Source organism: Bufo gargarizans, chromosome 6 (genome assembly GCF_014858855.1).
Source record: "Bufo gargarizans isolate SCDJY-AF-19 chromosome 6, ASM1485885v1, whole genome shotgun sequence".
Taxonomy (NCBI): Eukaryota; Metazoa; Chordata; class Amphibia; order Anura; family Bufonidae; genus Bufo; species Bufo gargarizans.
Window position 1 is genome coordinate 26,616,299 of NC_058085.1, and position 27,540 is coordinate 26,643,838.

Here is a 27,540-nt window from a genome sequence, read left to right on the forward strand (position 1 = left end):
TGATACAGCTCATCCATATAAACATCACACACATACAGCACTGCTACATACACACTGGAATTACAAGCTGCACAAGAGTCCTGTTCTGCATACACAGAGCAGTTAAACCTGGCCATGTGATCTCCATGACTCCTCCCACACATAATCACATGGTCATGACATCACCACAGGTCCTTTACTTTCTCCTGCAGCACAACCTGGAGCCTGACTCCGCCCACACATAATCACATGGTCATGACATCATCACAGGTCCTTTACTTCCTCCTGCAGCACAACCTGGAGCCTGACTCCGCCCACACATGATCACATGGTCATGACATCATCACAGGTCCTTTACTTCCTCATGAAGCACAACCTGGAGCCTGACTCCGCCCACACACGATCACATGGTCATGACATCATCACAGGTCCTGTACCTTCTGCAGCACAGCCTGGAGCCTGACTCCGCCCACACATGATCACATGGTCATGACATCATCACAGGTCCTTTACTTCCTCCTGCAGCACAGAGAAGGACAGGCTCCATCCAGGTAAGAGGAGCGCTCCCAGCGCCGCACCTGTAAGGCCTGTTCAGACCCGTTATAGATGCAGCACGGAGCAGCCTTCAGGACCTTTATACCTTCCCATACCTCCCAACTGTGTAACCAACAAAGAGGGACAGGTTGTGTGCACCAGGCCACGCCTCTAACTCCGCCCAAAACATACCTGTACACCGAATCCTAACCAGTCCACTTAATGCCCCACATAGTAATTATGCCCACATTGTGCCCCCAGTAGTATGCCCACATTATGCCCACATTGTGCCCCCAGTAGTATGCCCACATTGTGCCCCCCAGTAGTATGCCCACATTGTGCCCCCCAGTAGTATGCCCACATTGTGCCCCCCAGTAGTATGCCCACATTGTGCCCCCCAGTAGTATGCCCACATTGTGCCCCTCAGTACTATGCCCACATTGTGCCCCCCAGTATTATGACCACATTGTGCCCCCCAGTATTATGACCACATTGTGCCCCCCAGTATTATGCCCACATTGTACCCCCCTAGTAATATGCCCACATTGTGCCCCCCAGTAATATGCCCACATTGTGCCCCCCAGTACTGTCTACATTGTGCCCCCCAGTACTATGCCCACATTGTGCCCCCCAGTACTATGCCCACATTGTGCCCCCAGTACTATGCCCACACTGTGCCCCCCAAGTAATATGCCCACATTGTCCCCCCCAGTATTATGCCCACATTGTGCCCTCCAGTATTATGCCCACATTGTGCCCCCCAGTAATATGCCCACATTGTGCCCCCCAGTAATATGCCCACATTGTGCCCCCTAGTAATATGCCCACATTGTGCCCCCCAGTAATATGACCACATTGTGCCCCCCAATAGTATGCCCACATTGTGCCTCCCAATAGTATGCTCACATTGTGCCTCCCAATAGTATGCTCACATTGTGCCCCCCAGTAGTATGCCCATATTGTGCCCACAGTAGTATGCCCACATTGTGCCCCCCCAGTAATATGCCCACATTGTGCCCCCCCAGTAACATGTCCGCATTGTGCCCCCCCCGTAACATGCCCACATTGTGCCCCCCAGTAGTATGCCCACATTGTGCCCCCCAGTAGTATGCCCACATTGTGCCCCCCAGTAGTATGCCCACATTGTGCCCCCCAGTAGTATGCCCACATTGTGCCCGTAGTATGCCCACATTGTGCCCGTAGTATGCCCACATTTTGCCCCCAGTAGTATGCCTACATTTTGCCCCCAGTAGTATGCCAACATTGTTCCCCCAGTAGTATGCCAACATTGTTCCCTCAGTAGTATGCCCGCATTGTGCCCCCCTTCAGTAATATGCCCACATTGTGCCCCCAGTAATATGCCCACATTGTGCCCCCCTCCAGTAATATGCCCACATTGTGCTCTCCAGTAATATGACTACATCGTGCCCCCCAATAATATGCCCACGTTGTGCCCCCCCAGTAATATGCCCACATTGTGCCCCCGCAGTAATATGCCCACATTGTGCCCCCGCAGTAATATGCCCACATTGTGCCCCCGCAGTAATATGCCCACATTGTGCCCCCGCAGTAATATGCCCACATTGTGCCCCCCAGTAATATGCCCACATTGTGACCCCCAGTAATATGCCCACATTGTGCCCTTCACAGAATGTAAAAAAAATAAACACCCCATACTTACCGTCTTCCTAGCAGCAGGACATCGGCTGCTCTAGTCTGTGAAGGAGGCGGTTATGTGACACAAGGTGACGTAGGCTTTCCTCTGAAGCGATGTGCTGCATTCAGGAGCGGCAATTGTGTTTGTATTTATTGTATGGTCTGCGAGCCCAATGTGGCAGTACAATGTGGCAGTACAATGTGGCAGTACAATGTGGCAGTACATATACATATGTGTTTTATTATACCTGCTTGTACAATTGTTTTTATGTCCCAATTTTGGGGTGGTTTGGGGATAACGCCCACCTCCCCTTTGACCTTGTTTGCATGTGACTATTTGTGTGTATATATACCCAGTATGTTTGTTCAATTGTTATGCAACATTATTCACCTAATAAAGGGGATTTCCTCCCCGAAACGCGTAGTGAGTTTGCAATAAATACTTCTGAAGATACGCAATTTGCATCTGGTTGGTTCCTTTCGCCGAGGGATGTTCCTTTCTTCCACTTTACATTAATCCTTCGTGTGGGCCTTGGCACGCTCATCTGAGGACACCTGCATCCCTGGCTGCCTACCTACCTTTTGGGGATTGATTTTTATCTCCGACACGTCTTCAATAGCGTTGTTCCTATACACTCACCTAAAGAATTATTATTATTATTATCTAGTCAACCAATCACATGGCAGTTGCTTCAATGCATGTAGGGTTGTGGTCCCGGTCAAGACAATCTCCTGAACTCCAAACTGAATGTCAGAATGGGAAAGAAAGGTGGGCTACAACAGCAGAAGACCCCACCCGGTACCACTCATCTCCACTACAAATAGGTAAAAGAGGCTACAATTTGCACGAGCTCACCAAAATTGGACTGTTGAAGACTGGAAAAATGTTGCCTGGTCTGATGAGTCTCGATTTCTGTTGAGACATTCAAATGGTAGAGTCCGAATTTGGCGTAAACAGATTGAGAACATGTATCCATCATGCCTTGTTACCACTGTGCAGGCTGGTGGTGGTGGTGTAATGGTGTGGGGGATGTTTTCTGGGCACACTTTAGGCCCCTTAGTGCCAATTGTCCATCGTTTAAATGCCACAGGCTACCTGAGCATTGTTTCTGACCATGACCATTCCTTCATGACCACCATGTACCCATCCTCTGATGGCTACTTCCAGCAGGATAATGCACCATGTCACAAAGCTCAAATCATTTCACATTGGTTTCTTGAACATGACAATGAGTTCACTGTACTAAAATGGCCCCCACAGTCACCAGATCTCAACCCAATAGAGCATCTTTGGGATGTGGTGGAACGGGAGCTTCGTGCCCTGGATGTGCATCCCTCAAATCTCCATGAACTGCAAGATGCTATCCTATCAATATGGGCCAACATTTCTAAAGAATGCTATCAGCACCTTGTTGTATCAATGCCACGTAGAATTAAGGCAGTTCTGAAGGCAAAAGGGGGTCCAACACCGTATTAGTATGGTGTTCCTAATAATTCTTTAGGTGAGTGTATATGCACAACCGTTCAAGGCGAGCCTCCTAAATTGGAGTTTATTCAATTTCCCATACTTTTTTTTAACCTGGTGCCAACAGCCAACACCACGCTTGTTCATTTAACTTGGCTGAGCATGAAGGAATCTAACAGCCTCCTTGATTTATCTTGATTCAGTGTTGACTGGGTTAATGACCACTTCCCTTTTCTCAGCTGTTGCTCAGTGGTCATCACTTCTACCCTTTATAGTCTGACCCCTCCCTTCTGACTATCCGGTAGATAGCTTCATTTGGGTTTAGCTGAACTGGTTTGAGGTCGTCTCTGGTGTTCCTGCTCATCCCTCTCTTCAGAAGTTAAGTGTAGCATTTGTTTATATATTGTATTTTTCCCTGTTGTTTGTATCTGGGCCTGAGACAGAGACTTCCACTCGTCCATCTGGCGAGGAATGGGTTGTCTCTCTGTGTCACGGTCACTCCCAGACTAGGTGTTAGAAGGTCGGAGAGGCTGTCTGCACGTGATGTCATCTCACAGCCTCTTTTAATTTCACTTTGTTGTTGATGGTAATGACCCCACCAATAGTCAGGTGCAGCATAGTGGTCATTACTATTTAAGTCCCTTCACTCCTTGCAGTGTATAGCTTCATTTGCAAGTGGAAGAGCTGGTGTGTGTTGTCTCCTCTGGTGTTCCTGCTCTTTCTTCTACTTCAGGAGTTAAGTGTCTCATCCTTTGTATTTGTTTTGTGTTGTTTCCCCTGCCTTCTGGTATCTGCCTGTTCCTTCAGCTTAAGGAACTAGGGATCGACCGATATAGATTTTTTAGAGCCGATACAGATAATCTGAACTTTCAGGCCGATAATTTATACCGATATTCTGTGAATTTTCATTTTTGATATACTATTAGCCCCCTAAGGGACTAGAACCCTTGTCCTATTCACCCTGATAGATCTCTATTAGGGTGAATAGGACTTCACACTCTCCCTGCTGCCCTGGGCTTTGTGCACACAGTAGCAGGGAGCTTACCATGGCAGCCAGGGCTTCAGTAGTGTCCTGGCTGCCATGGTAACCGATCGGAGCCCCAGAGTTACACTGCTGGGGCTCCGATCAGAAACTGCCACTGCACCACCAATGAAATTACTTGAGTTGGGGGTAGGGGGACCCTGTGGCCACTTCCTGCCACCAATGATTAATACTGGGGTTGGGTGGGGGGGCGCACTGAGCCACCAATGTCTAATACTGAGGTGGGGGGGCGCACTGCACCGCCAATGAAGATAACTCTCTCATTAATTAGGGGTTAACTACCGCAGATTGCAGCTACTTGTTATAGAGGTCGGGAGCCGTCTATGTGATTCTGCAGCCAGCTCCCGCCTCCTGTATGTGAATTAATGAGAGAGTTATCTTCATTGTTGGCGCAGTGACCACAGCCCCTCCTCTTGTCTTCCCTCCTCTCGTCCTCCCTCCTCTCATTGATGGCAGCAGCGGCACAGGGGGAGGGAGACACTGCTTCCTTCTCCCCTGTGCTGCTGAGGGAACACGGAGAGCGCTGACAGCAGCGCGATCCTTGTTCCCCATACGTTATCGGTATATCGGCAATATAGATGTCGACACCGATAACGTTCAAGATCCTGAATATCGGCCGATAATATTGGTAAAACCGATAATCAGTCGATCCCTATAAGGAACGGGTCATCTTTGGACCCTTATCACTACCTCAGGGCATTACAGGGTAGTCAGGCTTTAGGTACCAGTGAATGAACGGTCCTACCACTTTGAGGTCCGTTCATTCGGTTAGCAGTCAAGGCTAGGATTCATTAGGTGGTGGTTTTCCTCTCCCTAGCTTCTAGGCCAGATATCTTCCCCCCTCCTCCTCTTGTGTTTGGTGTGGTGTTTCCTCCCACACCTCGTTGTGAAATTATAAACTGCCATTTTGTTTGTATCAGTGCGGCAGTGGATCCAATTCATGCACTGGTGGGACAGCTACAGGGGTTGTCTTTGGAGGTAGCTGACCTCCACAATACCGTCGCACAGATCCAGAGACCTCTGGCAGCTGGTTCCGACTGTGGGAATCGGGCCTGCCCTGAACCTAAGGTTGCTCTCCCAGACAGTTTTTCCGGTGGCAGTGATAATTTCACCCTGTTTAGGGAGTCATGTAAATTATATTTTAAGCTGCATCCTCGCTCTTCTGGTGATGAGAGTCAAAGAGTGGGTATCATCATGTCACTGCTTAAAGGAGATGTCCAGGCTTGGGCCTTTTCTTTGCCGACTGGATCGCAGTCCCTCCTGTCGGTGTACGAGTTTTTCAGAGCTCTGGGTTTAATTTACGACGACCCGGATCGGATTATACTTGGCCAAGACTAAATTGCGTGGCTTGCGGCAAGGAGAGCAGTCTGCGGAGATCTACTGCTCTGAATTTAGGAGATGGGCTGCGGATACTTAGTGGAATGATCAAGCTCTGTGTAGTCAATTCTTTCAGGGATTATCTGAGAGGCTGAAAGACACATTGGCCTTTCACGAGAATCCTGAGTCTTTGGAGGCAGCCATGGCACTTGCTGTACATATAGATAGACATCTGAGAGAGAGATCTAAAGTCCCTCATTCTCAGGAGGTACTATCATATGAGATGGCTGCTCCCTCTAAAACTTTGGGTGGAGACTCTCAAGTTTACGCCTTGTAATGAGCCTATGCAGCTAGGGGGAGCTACTCCTGGGACTGCTGGTAAGAGCTTTGGTCATATGAAGGGGGACTGTTTTTGAAAGAAGGGACATTTTGTGAATAGTTGTCCGTTCTTGCAGCGTCAAGGTAAAAACAAGAAAAAGGCGTTTAATCCCTAAGTTACTATTGGTGGTGTGGGTGGTCTTTTTCTGATAGTACCAGATTTCTCCTGTCTGCCAAGGTGGCACTAGAGTCCCAAACTGTGGAAATCAAAGTATTTATCGACAATGGGGCAGGGGTTAACCTGATTGATGGACAGTTCGTTCGTATGCATGGTTTGACTACTAGTGCACTAGAGAAAAGTATTTCTGTAAAAAAAGAATTATGGATGGGCACTCGTACATGGAATTAAAGGACAGGATTTATTGAAACATACAAACAATATAGCAATAAAACAATAATAAAAATATAAAAGCAATTAAATGTAAAAAATATAAAAATTGTTTTTCAAGCAGAGGTTATCCACTCCAGTCGATCTCACTGGAATAAATTCCAGTACTAGGTATATAGGAGGAGGTCACACTGGGTAGGCAGCCTCTACCGAAAAAATCTATTCAGTCTTCTTATACCCTTAAAAATACATTAAACATTGTAATCCTATGTCCAAATAAATGCACATGAGTAATTGATCTAGGCGAATAGACTATTTTCAGAACACAGATATCTCAACTATGTTTCCTATTGTGGATACACAATAACACTGTGTGTGTCAGTTTGTGTCCTATTAAGTAAGCGCAAGTATCGCTAATGTCCCGGTAGCTTCTCCTGAGACTGGCAATCTTTATAAACAGTATGAGTCTCTATATGTTTCCAATGCAGTTCAAGCGGAGGGGTTAAGATGAAATGGCCAAATATAGATCGTCAATTTCTTCGGTCTTATTAACCTACTGCCTCTTGATTTTTTACCCACTATGTGGGCTTACCTTTTGCCTGATTGTCCACTTTCCTGGGGGTAAAAAGACGGTCTCTGCTCCGTGCTGTGAGCCGGCGTCCCGGCTGTAGAGTCCGTTACACCCCACGTGTGTTGCGCAGCTACTTCCCACAGCTGACTTGGTATAGGACCTATACCAAGTCAGCTGTGGGAAGTAGCTGCGCAACACACGTGGGGTGTAACGGACTCTACAGCCGGGACGCCGGCTCACAGCACGGAGCAGAGACCGTCTTTTTACCCCCAGGAAAGTGGACAATCAGGCAAAAGGTAAGCCCACATAGTGGGTAAAAAATCAAGAGGCAGTAGGTTAATAAGACCGAAGAAATTGACGATCTATATTTGGCCATTTCATCTTAACCCCTCCGCTTGAACTGCATTGGAAACATATAGAGACTCATACTGTTTATAAAGATTGCCAGTCTCAGGAGAAGCTACCGGGACATTAGCGATACTTGCGCTTACTTAATAGGACACAAACTGACACACACAGTGTTATTGTGTATCCACAATAGGAAACATAGTTGAGATATCTGTGTTCTGAAAATAGTCTATTCGCCTAGATCAATTACTCATGTGCATTTATTTGGACATAGGATTACAATGTTTAATGTATTTTTAAGGGTATAAGAAGACTGAATAGATTTTTTCGGTAGAGGCTGCCTACCCAGTGTGACCTCCTCCTATATACCTAGTACTGGAATTTATTCCAGTGAGATCGACTGGAGTGGATAACCTCTGCTTGAAAAACAATTTTTATATTTTTTACATTTAATTGCTTTTATATTTTTATTATTGTTTTATTGCTATATTGTTTGTATGTTTCAATAAATCCTGTCCTTTAATTCCATGTACGAGTGCCCATCCATAATTCTTTTTTTACATTTAATCCAATTTTGAGGGGTGTCTCAAATTTGGTTGGCGCACCTACCTTGAGAGAGCAGGAGTGAGCGGATCTCTACACTAATAAAAGTATTTCTGTCTTTGCATTTAATTCAGCAACTCTTACCCAAAAATGCCTGTCGCAGGTGGTGAATGACATCTATTTAAAGGGGTTGTCCGGGTTCAGAGCTGAACCCAGACATACCTCCATTTGCACCCCGGCAGCTCCCCTGACTTGAGCATCGGAGAAGTTCCTTCTCCGATGCTATTCTTTGCTCTGCACTAAATCGCGCAGGGCAAGGGCATTTTTTGGAGATCCGGTGACTAGGCCTGCAGCTAACGATTATTTGAATAATCGATTAGTTGTCGATAATTTCATCGATTAAACGGGAAAAAACACCAAAATGACAAAAAAGAAGGAGTTTATGTGATTTTACTTGAAAAATGATGTTCAAAGGCCATATTAAAACAAATTGTGATTGGCACTGTTATGGGGGATCTGTGTATGACACCGTTATGGAGGGGTTCTGTGGATGGCACTGTTATGGGGTGGATCTGTGGATGGCACTGTTATGGGGTGGATCTGTGGATGGCACTGTTATGGGGTGGATCTGTGGATGGTGCTGTTATGGGGTGGATCTGTGGATGGCGCTGTTATGGGGTGGATCTGTGGATGGTGCTGTTATGGGGTGGATCTGTGGATGGCGCTGTTATGGGGTGGATCTGTGGATGGCGCTGTTATGGGGTGGATCTGTGGATTACACTGTTATGGGGAGGGGGATCTGTGGATGGCACTGTTATGGGAGGGGGATCTGTGGATGGCACTGTTATGGGGAGGGGGAATCTGTGGATGACTATGCTATGGGGGGATCTATGGATGATACTATTTAGCATCTTATGCTATATGTGTCATCCACAGATCCCCCTCCCCATAACAGTGCCATCCACAGATCCCCCTCCCATAACAGTGCCATCCACAGATCCCCCCATAATAGTGTCATCCACAGATCCCCCATAAGTGTCATCCACAGAACCTCTCCATAACAGTGCCATCCACAGAACCTCTCCATAACAGTGCCATTCACAGATCCCCCCCATAGTAGTGCCATCCACAGATCCCCCCATAATAGTGCCATCCACAGATCCCCATAATAGTGTCATCCACAGATCCCCATAATAGTGTCATCCACAGATCCCCCCATAATAGTGCCATCCACAGATCCCCCATAATAGTGCCATCCACAGATCCCCCATAATAGTGCCATCCACAGATCCCCCCATAACAGTGTCATCCACAGATCCCCCCATAACAGTGTCATCCACAGATTCCCCCCCCATAACAGTGTCATCCACAGATCCCCCCCATAACAGTGTCATCCACAGATCCCCCCCATAACAGTGTCATCCACAGATCCCCCCCATAACAGTGTCATCCACAGATCCCCCCATAACAGTGTCATCCACAGATCCCCCCATAACAGTGTCATCCACAGATCCCCCCATAACAGTGTCATCCACAGATCCCCCCATAACAGTGTCATCCACAGATCCCCCCATAACAGTGTCATCCACAGATCCCCCCATAACAGTGTCATCCACAGATCCCCCCATAACAGTGTCATCCACAGATCCCCCCATAACAGTGTCATCCACAGATCCCCCCATAACAGTGTCATCCACAGATCCCCCCCATAACAGTGTCATCCACAGATCCCCCATAACAGTGTCATCCACAGATCCCCCCATAACAGTGTCATCCACAGATCCACCCATAACAGTGTCATCCACAGATCCCCCCATAACAGTGTCATCCACAGATCCCCCCATAACAGTGTCATCCACAGATCCCCCCATAACAGTGTCATCCACAGATCCCCCCATAATAGTGTCATCCACAGATCCCCCCATAATAGTGCCATCCACAGATCCCCCATAATAGTGCCATCCACAGATCCCCCATAATAGTGCCATCCACAGATCCCTCCATAACAGTGTCATCCACAGATCCCCCCATAACAGTGTCATCCACAGATTCCCCCCCCCATAACAGTGTCATCCACAGATCCCCCCCATAACAGTGTCATCCACAGATCCCCCCATAACAGTGTCATCCACAGATCCCCCCATAACAGTGTCATCCACAGATCCCCCCATAACAGTGTCATCCACAGATCCCCCCATAACAGTGTCATCCACAGATCCCCCCATAACAGTGTCATCCACAGATCCCCCCATAACAGTGTCATCCACAGATCCCCCCATAACAGTGTCATCCACAGATCCCCCCATAACAGTGTCATCCACAGATCCCCCATAACAGTGTCATCCACAGATCCCCCCATAACAGTGTCATCCACAGATCCACCCATAACAGTGTCATCCACAGATCCCCCCATAACAGTGTCATCCACAGATCCCCCCATAACAGTGTCATCCACAGATCCCCCCATAACAGTGTCATCCACAGATCCCCCCATAACAGTGTCATCCACAGATCCCCCCATAACAGTGTCATCCACAGATCCCCCCATAACAGTGTCATCCACAGATCCCCCCATAACAGTGTTGGCAAGCGAGACAGATTCTCGATTGGAGTGAATTTTGCATAGAACGATGTATTAAGACAGTTGTCTATGCAAAATTCACTCCAATCGAGAATCGAGTGGTCACCACTAAAGCTGTACCCTCGTTCATTTCCGAATTTTCTGATGTTTTCCGAGAGTGGTAACCAGGAGTTACTTCCGCATCGGGAATGTGATTGTTCCGTCAATCTTATTCCCGGAGCTAAACTGCCCAAATCTCGGTTGTATAATATTTCGGAACCCGAAAGAAAGGCCATGCGAGATTATATATCCAAGAGTTTGGCATAGGGACATATCAGACCATCCAAATCCCCTGTAGCTGCTGGCTTTTTCTTTGTAAAAAAGAAGGATGGTACCCTGAGGCCATGTCTGGACTTCCGTGAGCTCTACCGTATTACCGTCTGTGATCCTTACCCTCTTCCTTTAATCCTGGATTGAATCAGATTGTCGATGCCAAGGTGATCTCTAAATTGGATCTGAGGGGGGCTTATAATCTGGTAAGGATCAAGTAGGGGGATGAGTGGAAGACTGCCTTTAATACCCCTGAGGGCCATTTTGAGTATCTGGTCTTGCCTTTTGGGTTAACCAATGCTCCAGCGGTTTTTCAACACTTTATCAATGACATCTTTCATCATCTGGTAGTGAGGTTTGTTCTTGTTTATTTGGATGACATATTAATTTATTCTCCCGATATGGAGACTCATCAGGATCATATGAGACGGGTGTTACAGATCCTAATACAGAATAAGTTGTAGGCTAAGATGGAAAAGTGTGTATTTGAAGTTCAGGAAGTGCAATTCCTGGGTTACCTGCTCTCATCCTCAGGTTTTCGTATGTATCCCGAGAAAGTCCGTGGCGTGTTGGACTGGGATCTTGGCTTATGAGGCCATCCACCTCAAAGCAATGGTTTTTCTAGCAAATAATAGAGTCTCACTCAGGAACACCCTTTGATAATGCCCCCATATCTCCTAATCTAATATACCCAGGACACAAACTTTAGGGCAAAGCGGTACTACAGAGGGAACCATAGTTGTCAATACCCCAATCACTTCTCTCCAGAAGCCTCTCAAGTAAGTGCAATCACACATCAGATGCCAAAAATCAGCATTACCCTCTAAACATCTGGGACATCTATTGTGTAGTAGTCTACCCATTTTGTGTGCGTAAGATAACTTCTGTGCAGAATAAACAGCTGAATCAACCTATTGTTAATTGATGGAGAGACCTTCAGCAGGGCCATTAAAGGGAACCTGTCACCTGGATTTGGGGTACAGAGCTGAGGACATGGGTTGCTAGATGGCCGCTAGCACATCCGCAATACCCAGTCCCCATAGCTCTGTGTGCTTTTATTGTGTATAAAAACCGATTTGATACATATGCAAATTAACCTGAAATGAGTCAGAACTTGAAAATATGACTCTTCTCTGGTCACATAAGTAAGATATGACTCTTTTATGTTAATTTGCATAAAAGCGGGAAGTGCAAAAATGCATAATACTTATTGAATTCGTCTGCAAATGAAATGAAAAGTGTAATTTATAGGTTTAGGGTAACACAATGAACATTTAGAAACTCTCAGTGAGGGTAGCATAGTAGAGGTGACAGGTTCCCTTTAAGTCTTCATTCCAATCATCATCCGTCAGAGACGGTATTGAGATTTTCCACTTTCCCTCGATGGCTAGAGGGTTCAACATCGTGTGATTACTAAGCAGGTGTGTATAAAGCACAGAAATGATACCTCTCGGGCCCTGTGGCCTCAGTATACCTATTAAAGGGTATTTTAAGATGTTTCGCCCTCTCTCCTCAAACTGGGCCTTTAACGCGTGTTTCAGTTGCAAATATCTAAAGAAAAAGTTACAAGGTAGCTCGAATTTCTCCTGCATCTGAGAAAAGGAGCGTAAAGTACCCTCACCATATAGGTCTCTCAGGATAAGGACACATGAGATTTCCACAAATTCATTCCTTCCAGTTCTCTCAGATGAGCAAACATGGGATTATCCCATATTGGAATATATATCATTCGAGAGATCTCTAAAGGATTGCATTTTAGCAGCACTCCACACCTGGTGAGCTAGTTTATGTAGAGGGAGCAGACGTGTGAGGGCAAGCCGTGACTCTTCCAGTAATGGCCACAGAGAAGACATGTGTAAGTATTCCCTAAGATAATATTCCGCATTTAGTAATTCTGATGCTAAGATCCAAGAAGATAAGAATTTCAGATGATCAGCCAGATAGTATAAGAAAAAATCGGGCAGGGCAGCGCCCCCCTCCAGCTTAGATCTCTGCAGAACATTAAGGGAGAGTTTCCTTCTAGCTCCTCCCCAGATAAAGCTAGCCACCAGTGCATGAATGTGACCAAAGAATCCCTGCGGTACCCGTGTGCATGCATGTGCCAGTAGATATAGACGCTTAGGCAAAATAATCATTTTGACCAGGTTCAGTCTCCCCATGATTAATAACGGTAGGGACTTCCACGTTCTGAATTTATCAATAAACAGGCATCCCAGGGGTGCTATATTTAGGGAGTACGACAATTGGTGATCACAATTCCCAAGTATTTAAAGCGATCAACAACCATTAAATTGCAGTATTGTGAGGTCCACTTATGTGCCCATAGAGGCATAATTGCAGACTTCGTCCAATTTATGTGCAAGCCCGAGTACTTCCCAAATTTTCCTATTATTTCAATCGCTCTAGGAAGTGTAGTCTCAGGCTCATCCATAAAAAGGAGATCGTCTGCATATAATCCCACTTTATCTACTCTATCCCCCATGCTAACACCAATGAAAACCTGATCCTGCATTATCCTAAGGGCGAGATGTTCTATTGCCACTGCGAATAATAGCAGCGACATGGGGGCACCCTTGCCTAGTGCCCCGGTGGAGCCTGAAAGAATCTGACTGAGACCCATTCACTAATATGTTAGCCTTGGGAAGTTGATATAGTATCTCTATCCATTTGATAAACTTAGGGCCAAAACCAAAGCTCTGCAACACCTCGAATAAATACATCCACTCCACTGAGTCGAAAGCCTTGGCTGTATCCAACGATGCCAGGGCCCAATGCTTCTCCCCTGCCATTACTATCTGCGCGATGGCCTGCACTCTCCTAATGTTATCATATGTTGATCTACCCGGTATAAATCCCGACTGATCTTTATGTACTATAGTGGCAATTACCTTGTTTAATCTGGTAGCTAGTAGCCTCGTTAGTATTTTATAATCTATGTTCAGAAGCGAGATTGGTCGATACGACCCGCACTCCAATGGGTTTTTATCTGGCTTCAGGATCACTACTATAGTAGCATCATACATGGATTCTGACAACTGATGTCGTTGCTGAGTAGTCAGGTATAATTTGAGAAGTTGGGGCCCTAGTACATCAACATATTTAGAATACACTTTTACCGGAATACCGTCTGGGCCGGGTGCTTTACCAGCAGGCAGCTCCTTTATTGCCATTTGGATTTCTTCTAGTGAAATGTCAGCTTCTGATAGATTCCTGTCCTCTTCATTAAGCTGGGGATGCGCTACCTCCATTATAGTCCCCTAACTCCTGTGCTGTGTATTGAACTGCAGACCCCTTGAAACATTGTAAAATACCCTCCACTGTTTCAACCACCGATCCCTCAGAATTCTTTATTCGGATGACTGGAGCGGGACATGCTGTTACTACATACAATATGAGCAAGCAATTTACCCACCTGATTACCCGTCTCAAAGGATTGCTGCTTTAAAAAGAATAATTTGCGCTCGCTCTTTTCCCTGAGATGCATCATATAAAGCCTACCTTTGAGCATCCATTCTTGTCTATTCGCCTCAGAAGGATCAGACCTAAATGAGCTCTCTGCCTCCTTACAATTAGTATGTAATTCCAGTTCCTTACGCATTGAGTGTCTCTTGATATAGGAGATAGATGATTTGAGACACCGCCTCAAGTAGGCTTTCATCGTCTCCCAGAGTAGCAAATCATCCGTCATCTCATCCTGCACCTCCTGAAATAACTGAAGCTGGTCAGGGATTCTGTCATTCGTGGTCATAAGGGACAACCAGAATGGATGAATGCACATTTTGATACTCTGCTTGACAATGTCATGAAGTCTAAGTTGAGCAAAGACCGGAGCATGGTCTGAGGGTCCCTGCGATCCATACCCTATATCTTCAAGATCTGTGTATACTGCGGCGTTGCCGAGGAGGTAATCAATCCTGGACAAGGCACCCCTGGCAGGAGTAAAGCAGGAGTACTCCCTCTGAAGCCGATGTTTAGGTCTTCACATATCTAGCCATCCCAATTTCTCAACCACTCTAGAGAGGGTGGTGACATGTTGAGAACGACCATCTCCTCCTCCCGCCGAATGAAATCTATCCATATCTTCGTGCATCACTAAATTAAAGTCTCCCATGCAGAGCAGTTTAGCATTGGGATACTGCGCAACAAAGCCCATCACCGCCTGGAATATGGTCATAGTAGCGGGGGGAGGGGGGGGGGGGTTGTATATATTGACCACTACATAGGGAGTGCAGTTGATGAATGCATACACAAAAATATATTGCCCCTCTGGATCAACCACTGATTGCTGTACCTCCCATCTAATGTTCTTATGAACAAGTATAGCAACACCTCTAGAATGTGTCGACCTGTACGTATTCAGAGACCACTGAACCCATGGCTTCCTAATTCTATTCCCTGTCTCTGGTGTAAGGTGGGTCTCCTGCAGTCCCAGGATATGGGGATTGTACTGGCGTAAATGGGAGAATACAGCAATTCTTTTTCTTCGTCTACCCAGTCCTCTTACATTCAAGGACACAACATTCAAATCTGCCATCCATAACCCAACAACTCCTCCGAATGAATTAGCTCCCCAGCTTCAGGGGGATAAAAACCCTCTCTCTTGAACCTTCTCGCGTATGCCCTCTGCGCTAGAATACTATAAACAGTGTACCATGCCTTTAATAGAATAAACTGTATGCAACTTAACTGTAGTTTACCAGACAATTGAGTGAACCTGTAAGTGATAACATCACTGCCATCCTGTAGTCTGGCTAAATTATCGGAGACCTGCATAGTGCAATATGGTGTTAAACCTATGCAGGTGTCTGGTCGGTCTCCGTGACAATAAAATATGTGGCATAATGCGTGCATATAAAAAATGGGGAAAAAAAAGTAGCTGCCCTTCTGATACACCAGAGTGGGATACTATGATCTCATACGTTCCATTGGTGCAGGGTGAGGGATTGCCCTGAGTCCTGGACCGGGATGTTAAGAGTCAATGGAACGCATCTAGTAGGTGAGTGTAGCAGTGTGAACATAATACTTGCGACATCTGCTCTGGCGGTAGCATCAATTAAGTCTTGAGCGACTTGGTCTCTTGGAAATCCATTCCTCTGCTTCCTTTGGGTCAACGAAGAAGACGGTATTTTCGCCATCTATCACCCGAAGACACGCCGGATAAGCCATGGAGTATTGTAGATTTCAATCGCGTAGTCGTCGCTTGACTGAAATGAAGATAGCCCTCTTCTTTTGCAGCTCAGCTGAAAAATCGGGAAATAGCGATATATTCGCGTTTTCATGTTTGATGTCACGCTTGTTTCTTGCTTGATTTAGGATAAGATCTCTATCTTTCCAGTTAAGGGCTCTTTCACACTTGCGTTCTTTTCTTCCGGCATAGAGTTCCGTCGTCGGGGCTCTATGCCGGAAGAATCCTGATCAGTTTTATCCTAATGCATTCTGAATGCAGTGAAATCCGTTCAGGATGTCTTCAGTTCCGGAACGGAACGTTTTTTGGCCGGAGAAAATACCGCAGCATGCTGCGCTTTTTGCTCTGGCCAAAAACCCTGAAGACTTGCCGCAAGGCCGGATCCGGAATTGAAAGGCATTGATCCGGCCTTAAGCTAAACGTCGTTTCGGCGCATTGCCGGATACGACGTTTACCTTTTTCTGAATGGTTACCATGGCTGCCGGGACGCTAAAGTCCTGGCAGCCATGGTAAAGTGTAGTGGGAAGCGGGGGAGCGGTATACTTACAGTCCGTGCGGCTCCTGGGGCGCTTCAGAGTGACATCAGGGCGCCCCAAGCGCATGGATCACGTGATCACATGGCACGTCATCCATACGCATGGGGCGTTCTAACGTCATTCTGGAGCGCCCCGGGAGCCGCACGGACTGTAAGTATACCGCTCCCCGCTCCTACTATGGCAACCAGGACTTTAATAGCGTCCTGGCTGCCATAGTAACACTGAAAGCATTATGAAGACGGATCCGTCTTCAAATGCTTTCAGTACACTTGCGTTTTTCCGGATCCGGCGTGTAATTCCGGCAAGTGGAGTACACGCCGGATCCGGACAACACAAGTGTGAAAGAGGCCTAAGCTGCCGCTCCAAAAGGGGCCTTGGAGGTGCCCTGGAGGGAAGGCCTGGCAGGAACCCGATGTGCTCTTTCAACAGCGTAGGCGACAGAAAATGGCGCTTTAGGAAACTGTAGCCGGATCCAAGCCTTCCACTCTCTCTGGTAATCCCAGGATCCTGACATTATTGCATCTGGCCCTGTTCTCAAGGTCATCACACTTTTGTTGCCATAGGCTCACAGACCTTTCCACAACTTGCACTCTCCCCACAAGTGGTCTAGTGAGGCCTTCTAAGGCCGAGACCCTGTCTTTTGTGTGACCCTGTCTCTCTGAGCTGCTGCACATCTTCCCTCAACAGGCCCAGGTCCACCTTCACTTCCTCGATTTTGCAGGTGAGTGAGGTCTGACAAGTGGAAATTGCTGTCAGGTGCTGGTCAGAAACAGTTTTTAAGGTTATCTCAGGCTCCCCCGTACCTTCCACCTCTGACTGCTGCGCTGCTTGACCTCTCGTGATTGCCGCCCATGGTGTGGCAGGAGCGGCGGCGTCATTTTGAGCCTCTTGCCTCACATATTCTTTTAGCTTTTCAGCCGCTGACTGTGCCTTGCTGGAGCCCATCCCCAACTTCCCAAGTCTTTTCCTCCTTTTGTGCACTTGCTCCAAAGTTTTTGCCAAACTGGCGTCTTCGGGACCCATTAAAGTGAATTGTTTCTCAAGACCCTGAAGCTGCACCACGGTCTGTGTTTGTGCATTGCGGTGCGCACCTTGCTGGCTGCAGGACGCCCATGTGGTGTGCAAGGTCGTGTGCAGGAGGCATAATTGATTCTAATGACCTTTTAAATAGTTGACATAAATACAGACAATCAGTATCATGTCTCATGCAGACTAACGTGTGCCGGCCGTTCCGTGCATTGGTGAGCGCCATTTCGGTCCCCAATGCACGGGCAACATCCCTGCGGCTGCCTCAGACAAATCCATACCCATTTAACTTGATAAGGCCACGTTCACATCACTGTTTCTCCTTTCCGTTCTACGGCTCTGTTGAGGAGCAGGAAAACTGAAAGGATGGATTCTGTAGATACTGAGACCTAAGTGAGTGTAACAGATGGATGCTTGATTACATATTTTTTTTAAAAACATCTATGGTCTAATGCGTGTATATGCGATCAATTTGACATGCCTATTTATATTGTGAATTTGTTTGAAAAGTAATTTTTTTAATAATAAGTAATATAACTTTTTTTGGTCTATTTCTATTATAGATAACTAAATTTAAAATTTAAAACATGCCCTTATTCACACACCTGGAGGGGGAAAGGAAAAAATATTATAATGCATGTTTTTCCAAAAGATTGTGAAATAGTCAGAAAATGGATTGAACAGGCACCTCAGCATTTTCCCAACATAGAAGAATGGGTTGAAAAAAATCATGCAATCCAAAAAAACACATGACAATTACCGATTTTTTTCTTACAAAGAAGGTGGATTACGCAAAAAATTACATTCAGACGCAATGCCCACCATTTTTCCGAAAAATCTTGACAGTACTAAGGAGTCATCAGATACAAATGAAGGGACAGCGGAAGAAAGCCAATCAAGCTCTGAATCATTCCTGAGTTTGGACTCGCGATCGGCTACCCCTTCTGCACATATTTCAGAAGACAAAATCCCCACGTTACAGACTACGCTGTTTGTGAGAAGGAGACCTAAGAAAAGAAAGGTTGCAAATATGCCTACTACACAAGTTCTGTCTGATGCTGTTATTTCAACTGGCAACGTAATTTTTTGTGGGGAAATGAATTTGCTTGGAAGCACGATCCAACTCCACCTTCCATTGACTGCTGCTGTAACAGATATGGATTTTCAAATTGAGACTCCAAGTCAGCCATCAAAGGAGGACAAACCAACCAACACAGACTTGTATTGGTCCAAAGACCATAATTGTTTTAGATACAAGTTTTGTTAGAAAAGTAAATATTGCCAATCAGACAAAAAAAAATTAGGCATCGTCAACGTGAAACACAGTGCCGTTTATTGGTGGACAAGGTCAAAATTGGGAAGACAACAGTTTTCAAAATTTTGAAAAAGAAAAGTTACCATCACTGAAAAAGCAGCAATGGAAACAGAGAAAGCACACTTGAATAAATCACACAGTGAACTTTCTTCTGAAGAAGATGTAGAACATTCAAACCGATCAGAAAATAGCAATAATGATTCCCTGCATGAAGACATCGAACCCATAGACCGATCACCTACTTTTTTTTCGTCCACCCCATTGAGTGCAGGCAAAAATTTGAACAGAATCGAAATCACAAATATGTCACCTTTGAAAATAAAAAAAATATAGAGCTGGCAAAAAGACATTAAGTGCAAGATGAAATAAATGAAATAGAAGAAGACCCACAGTTTAATCCAGTTGACAATCTGGAATCAGAAGAAGAGGAAGATGAGGATTTATCAGCATTTATTGATGACTTTGAAGATGAGATCGAACCACTAGACGAAGTAACAACAGATCCTGATCAAATGGATATTATCTGTGGCGATCTAAAAGACCCTGTTTCAGATTAAAAATGTATTGTTTTTCAAAGTTGCCTTGAAAGTTTGGTCTCTATGATTCCATGCCAATACTGAAAAACCTGTGGCTCAAAACTTACTCATCTGAAGATCAGGGAGATTGGATTGGCAATTAACCTGGATGTAAAATGTGTACGTGGACACATTCAACAACTGTGGACCAGCCAGCTGAGAGTAAATCGAATTGCGGCTAGCAACCTTATATTGTCCAGTGCTATTGTTCTAAGCGGTAGCCATTTCAAAAAAATAAAAAGTTGCTTTCAGCTTATCAATGTGTCGATGATATCACAGTTGACACATTACCGGAACCAGCCAAAGTATTTTTTCCTGATGATAAGTGAAGAGTGGAAAAAAGAACGTGCTGAAATAATATCCACACTGGGAAGGAGACCGGTACGCTTGGCAGGGGATGGTCAATCTGACAGCCCTGGATTTTTTGCAAAATATTGTATTTATACAATGATTGAGACCGAACTTCGCAAAATTGTGGACTTCAGTGTACAACAGATAATTCCACAGGCAAATTCTGTAAGCCTTGAGAAAAAAGCATTCAAAGAAACTATAGACCAAGTGATTGCTAGCGATGTCAGTGTGCGAATAGTGGCAACAGATCGTCATGTAGGCATACACAAACTAATTAGAAAAGAATATCCCCGTATCAGGCATCAATTTGATGTATAGCATCTGGCCAAGTCGGTTACTAACTGCTTCAAAAACAAAACATTGTGCCTCACTGTCACCATGGATACCATCAATAAAAAATCATCTTTGGTGGTGCTCAAGAAACTGTGACGCAGACCCAACTGAATTGATAGCCAGATGGAAGTCCGTTTTACAACACGTACTAAATATTCATAAATGGGAATCTGACAATAACTACTCAAGGTGCCATCATGAAACCGGGATAAAGGATATAAAGTGGCTCACCGACGACTCCACAGCATATGATAAACTAAAAAGTGTTATTATTAATCAGTCACTTCTAAAGGACATTGAACATCTTTGTTTTTTTTTGCCACACCGGTGAATTGGAGGTTTTTCATTCGAGTGTACTCAAGTATCGGCCGAAAAGGGTATATTTTTATTATGATGCCATGGTTGATAGAACCACGCTAGCTGTTTTGGACCACAATTCAAATGTGGGCAGAGTCCAGGCTTTTAAAAGAATTTGTTGACACAGAGGGTGAGGAGCCACAGAAGAGATCCAGATTCGAGTACAGTAAGTTGGGAATAGCCTGGATTGTGAAAATCCTGTACGAACCACGTTCTCAAGAATTTCTACAGCCAATACTATCTAGAATTCTTGACTTTGCTGAAGGAAAAATAGATTCAACATGGCAATCGGCCATGTCTACTTTACCAAAAAATATTGCACCAATTGAAAGGCCACTAAAAGAGGACTTGGTTCGAAGACATCTCTTTAGAAAATAATATTTTTTGTATAGCAAGTAAAAAAAAAAAATGTTGAATAATATTCTCTTATCTTGTAGAATTAAAGTTTAAATATTTCAATATACATGTTAATAATGTTTACAGTGAAGTTTTTTTTATTAAAACTAAATTTTTGTTTCTGTATTTGATCTTTTTGGATGTCATGAGGTGTACCAACATGTGTGAAAGGCTTTTTTTATATAGAGAAAGTCAAATCTGCTACTTATCGGTATTGATACCCACTATGTGGCCCCTGTTACACCACATACTCTTGTTACATGGATATTCCAATAGAGGACACTGGAGGCAAATATTTGTAAGATATATCCCCACGATGGCTGATTGTTCCAACCAATGTGAACAATTAGCCATTGGTTAAAGGGGTATTGCCATCTCAGACAATGGGGGCATATCTCTATGATATGTCACTATTGTCTCATACAGGTCCTTCTAAAAAAATTAGCATATTGTGATAAAGTTCATTATTTTCTGTAATGTACTGATAAACATTAGACTTTCATATATTTTAGATTCATTACACACCAACTGAAGTAGTTCAAGCCTTTTATTGTTTTAATATTGATGATTTTGGCATACAGCTCATGAAAACCCAAAATTCCTTTCTAAAAAAATTAGCATATCATGAAAAGGTTCTCTAAACGAGCTATTAACCTAATCATCTGAATCAACTAATTAACTCTAAACACCTGCAAAAGATTCCTGAGGCTTTTAAAAACTCCCAGCCTGGTTCATTACTCAAAACCGCAATCATGGGTAAGACTGCCGACCTGACTGCTGTCCAGAAGGCCATCATTGACACCCTCAAGCAAGAGGGTAAGACACAGAAAGAAATTTCTAAACGAATAGGCTGTTCCCAGAGTGCTGTATCAAGGAACCTCAGTGGGAAGTCTGTGGGAAGGAAAAAGTGTGGCAGAAAACGCTGCACAACGAGAAGAGGTGACCGGACCCTGAGGAAGATTGTGGAGAAGGACCGAGTTCAGACCTTGGGGGACCTGCGGAAGCAGTGGACTGAGTCTGGAGTAGAAACATGCGTGTGCAGGAAATGGGCTACAGGTGCCGCATTCCCCAGGTCAAGCCACTTTTGAACCAGAAACAGCGGCAGAAGCGCCTGACCTGGGCTACAGAGAAGCAGCACTGAACTGTTGCTCAGTGGGCCAAAGTACTTTTTTCGGATGAAAGCAAATTTTGCATGTCATTCGGAAATCAAGGTGCCAGAGTCTGGAGGAAGACTGGGGAGAGGGAAATGCCAAAATGCCTGAAGTCCAGTGTCAAGTACCCACAGTCAGTGATGGTCTGGGGTGCCATGTCAGCTGCTGGTGTTGGTCCACTGTGTTTTATCAAGGGCAGGGTCAATGCAGCTAGCTATCAGGAGATTTTGGAGCACTTCATGCTTCCATCTGCTGAAAAGCTTTATGGAGATGAAGATTTCATTTTTCAGCACGACCTGGCACCTGCTCACAGTGCCAAAACCACTGGTAAATGGTTTACTGACCATGGTATTACTGGGCTCAATTGGCCTGCCAACTCTCCTGACCTGAACCCCATAGAGAATCTGTGGGATATTGGGAAGAGAAAGTTGAGAGACTCAAGACCCAACACTCTGGATGAGCTTAAGGCCGCTATCGAAGCATCCTGGGCCTCCATAACACCTCAGCAGTGCCACAGGCTGATTGCCTCCGTGCCACGCCGCATTGAAGCAGTCATTTCTGCAAAAGGATTCCCGACCAAGTATTGAGTGCATAACTGAACATAATTATTTGAAGGTTGACTTTTTTTGTATTAAAAACACTTTTCTTTTATTGGTCGGATGAAATATGCTAATTTTTTGAGATAGGAAATTTGGGTTTTCATGAGCTGTATGCCAAAATCATCAATATTAAAACAATAAAAGGCTTGAACTACTTCAGTTGTGTGTAATGAATCTAAAATATATGAAAGTCTAATGTTTATCAGTACATTACAGAAAATAATGAACTTTATCACAATATGCTAATTTTTTGAGAAGGACCTGTAGTTGCGGGTCTCCCCGCTGGGACCCTCATCTACAATGAGAATGGTGCTTTGAAATTAACGGAGGTCGTAATGCACATGCGCAACCACCCTCCATTCCTTTTTATGGGTAAAACAAAAATATCAGATCACTGGCTTGGCTATGTCCGTAGGCCCCATATAAATGAATGGTACCATGGGACGCACGTCCACAGTACGCTCCCATTCACTTATATGGGATCAGCGCATGTGAAGTGTCGTCATAGTGTTCCTTCCCTGTGGTGGCATCAGCGTCAGGGAACGAACTGTGATCGCGCATCCCGAGATTACGGCGCTCTGGCTTTCTGACGTCGAGGAGCAAGGAGCAGATTTTGAGGATGCGGGCAGTGCTGGGCTCCTTCACGCTGGACTTATCTCACGTACAGGACACATTTTAGGTTAATTTGCATATGTATAAAATAGTTTATTTTTTTACACAATAAAAGCACACAGAGCTATGGGGACTGGGTATTGCGGATGTGCTAGTGGCCATCTAGAAACCCATGTCCTCAGCTCTATACACAAAGTCCCAGTGACAGTGTTACAAGGTGCCTTAAAAATATAAAAAATTCTAATTACAAACTTTTATTTTAAAAATCTAAATTTTAAATTCTGAAACCTTTCATAATGTATGATGTATATTATAAAACCAAACAAAATTTTATATATATTTATATATATATATATATATTTATATATATTACAATACTGATTGTTCAAGGATGTTCACGCTTCTTGGTGGAGTAGAAGCTATGCCAAATGGAATAATTATTACTATGGCAGATGCTATACCGCTGGATTTCCAGTCCTAGCTATGTATCTTGATGGAAGAAAGTACACTAGTGGCAGGACGGATCCGACAGGCTGTTCAACCTGTCTGATCCGTCCTGCCGCTATTTTGCCTTGCCACCGCTCCGTCCCCATTGACTATAATGGGGACGGGGGCAGAGCTCCGGCGCAGCTCGGCATTGCACGGCACAAGGCCGCCGGACTAAAAGTACTGCATGTCCGACTTTTTTGTCCGGTGGCCTCTCACCGCGAACTCCCGTGCTGCGCCGGAGCTCCGCCCCCGTCACCATTGACTATAATGCGGTAGCAAGGCGAAATAGCGGCAGGATGGATCCGACAGGGTGAACAGCCTGTTGGATTTGTCCTGCCACTAGTGTGAAAGTACCCTAACATCAGTAGTGTGACTGACTGGCTCGAAATATTTTTTTTTATAAATGTAGACCACCCCCCTCCCCCAAAAGCACTGTGGATATCACCAATACTTGTTTGTCTTCCACTCCCCCACAAGCTTGGTGGCCAACTCATCTCTGTCTTCTATTGTTATCCACCTGCAATGTTACTGAACCGCTTCATATACTACACTACTACATTGGTCTATTCACCTCCCACACCAGCAATTTGGTGGTCTAGACCTAGCTGCAAATACAGCACTGCTGTATATAGTAGGCAAACACACAAATACTCCAATACGCATACTCAACACTGCTGTATATAGTAGACAGAAACACACAAATACTCCAATAACTAAAATAAGGAGCTACGTCGCATACCCATCTCTGCTTTCTGTGAAAATGCAGCAGTATTGTCTATTCTTATGTAACAAGTTACTTTACTAGTATGAGTTGGTAGGTTTCAATCTATGACATCCAGCAGGACATAAGCTAGACTTACAAAGCCATATGACTGGCGGGGGAGGAAAATAGACAGATGTAGCATAGCTGTATATGTGGCGGGTCAACATTTATGCTGGTGGAAGAGAGAATCAGATGTAGCAGGGTTGAATATGCTGCTGTTCAGCCACAGTTCTAATGGGGAAGGGAATAGACAGATGTAGCAGAGATATATATGGGGCGGGTCAGAATCAATGCTGGTAGAAGAGAGAAACAGATGTAGCAGAGCTGAATATGCTGCTGTTCAGCCACAGTACTAATGGGAAAGGGAATAGACAGATTTAGCAGATCTGTATATGTGGAGGGTCAGCATCAATGTTGGTGGAAGAGAGAATCAGATGTAGCAGGGCTGAATAAGCTGCTGTTCAGTCACAGTACTAATGGGGAAGGGAATAGACAAATGTAGTAGATATGTATATGTGGCGGTTCAGAATCAATGCTCGTGGAAGAGAGAAACAGATGTAGCAGAGCTGTATATGAGACTGTTCAGCCACAGTGCTGGTTGAAGAGATAGACAGATGTAGCAGAGCTGTATATGAAGCTTTTCAGACACAGTGCTAGTGGGGGAGTAGAATAAAGATGTAGTAGGGCTGTATAGCAAGCCATTCAGCCAAAGTGATGTTAGGGGACTGGAGTAGCCACATGTAGGTGAGCTGTATATGCATCTATACAGATATATAGTGTAAGATTTATACACAACTGGAGTACAGCTGTAATAGAAACACATCTGCATCAGTGCTGGTGGGTGGTGGATGGTCATGTTTTATGGGAGACAAAAGCACAGATTATACGTTTACTAGCTGACAAGCTTTTGAGTTAATGCATAATATGGAATTATGTTTTTTGATAAACAAAATGGGTTTGTAAGAGATCAGACAGAGATTTTGTGTGTAAAACTGTGCATGACAGCCACATGTTACTGTACACTGAGCTCACTTATCACAGCTCTCTGAGTGACGATTCCCCAGCCGGGGCGAGGGGCCTCACAGACACTGCAGGCTGCCAGACTGATGACTCATCCTATTCACATGAACGAGCATGTAAGAAGAACTGAGTTCTCAGTGTGATGTCATAAGGGGGTGTGGCCATCCTTCACTCAAACTGCCTAAGCCCGCCCAGCCTTAGCAGCAGGAAACCAGGAAGTGAACAGCAGAGCTGGAAGCAGGTGAGGATGAATTTGCAAGATGCGAATACCCCTTTAAGTTGGCTTTTAAAGAATGGGGTCATTGGTTGGAAGGAGCAATCCATCCTATTACTGTGCTTACTGATCACAAAAATCTGGCTTACTTGGAGTCGGCTAAATGGCTGAACCCAAGACAGGCCAGATGGTCGTTGTTTTTTACCAGATTTAATTTGTCACCTATCGCCCTGGGGTTAAGAATGTCTAGGATGATGCTTTGTCGCGTAGCTTTCCTGGGGGAGGTGATTCAGTAGATCCTGGTCCGATATTGTCCAAAGGGGTAGTTACATCCGCCCTATATCTCGACCTGGAGGCAGAAGTTTTGGAGGCTCAGGGAGATGCACCAGATTCTTGTCCTCCGGGGAAGTTGTTTGTTCCATCTAAATTACGTCACAAGGTGTTCGAGGAACATCACTGTACTGTTCTCGCAGGACACCCTGAGAGCAGATCCACTGTTGATCTCATATCTCGTAGATTCTGGTGCCCGGGGTTGCATAAGTGTGTTGAGGACTATGTGTCAGCCTGTAGTACTTGCGCACGTGCTAAGTTGAGACATATTCAGCCTTCCGGGTCTGCTTCCGCTGTCCATCCCATCCAGACCATGGACTCATTTATCCATGGATTCTATCACAGATTTACCTAATTCTTCAGGGAAAACTGTGATTCTTGTTGTTGATTGATTTAGTAAGATGTCGCACTTTAGAGTGTTTGTCCACAACATCGCGAAACTACATGGTATTCCCTCTGATGTGGTGCCCGATAGAGGGACTCAATTTGTTTCCAAATTCTGGAAGGAGTTCCGTACTCATCTGGGGGTACAATTGTCCTTCTCTTCAGCCTTTCATCCTCAGTCGAACGGACAGACCGAACGCACAAATCAGAATCTGGAGACTTATTTGAGATGTTTTGTCTCTGAGAACCAGGAGGAGTGGTCTTCGTTCTTGGATTTGGCCGAGTTTGCTATAAATAACCGTAGACAATAGTCCACTGATAAGTTGACATTCTTTGAGGCAATTTGTTAAGAAGTATAAACGAATGGCTGACAAGAGACATATGAGTGGTCCGGACCTGAGAGTGGGTGATTCTGTGTGGCTGTCCACAAGAAACATTAAGTTGAAAACACCTTCTTGGAAGTTGGGTCCAAGGTTTATTGGTCCATATAAGATCACTGCCGTTATTAACCCTGTAGCCTTTCGTCTTGAGCTTACTCAAGCTTTGAAGATTCATAACGTGTTCCATAGGTCATTGTTGAAGAGAGATGTTGAACCTGTTGTGCCGTCCTCCTTGCCCCCCCCCCCCCCCGCTCCTGTCATGGTGGACGGTAATTTGGAATTTGAAATCGCCAAGATTATTGACTGCCGAGTTCTCCATAGATCCCTCTAGTATCTCATGCACTGGAGGGGTTACGGACCTGAGGGGAGGATGTGGGTCCCAGCGACTGACATTTAATGCTAATCGTCTGGTGAGGGCCTATCACAGAGCTCATCTGGAGAAAGTCGGTCCTGGGTGTCCGGTCACCCAGGCT

The 27,540-nt window shown here is 45.1% G+C and overlaps 1 long non-coding RNA gene across 1 annotated transcript in view; it reads left to right on the forward strand.

The window, feature by feature from the left end:
• The first annotated feature begins 487 nt into the window (after positions 1-487).
• LOC122940491 overlaps positions 488-27,540 on the forward strand; it is a 48,693-nt gene continuing 21,640 nt past the window's right edge. The window contains exon 1 of the long non-coding RNA XR_006390315.1: positions 488-530. This is a non-coding gene — a long non-coding RNA (uncharacterized LOC122940491). The remainder of the gene's footprint in view (positions 531-27,540) is intronic.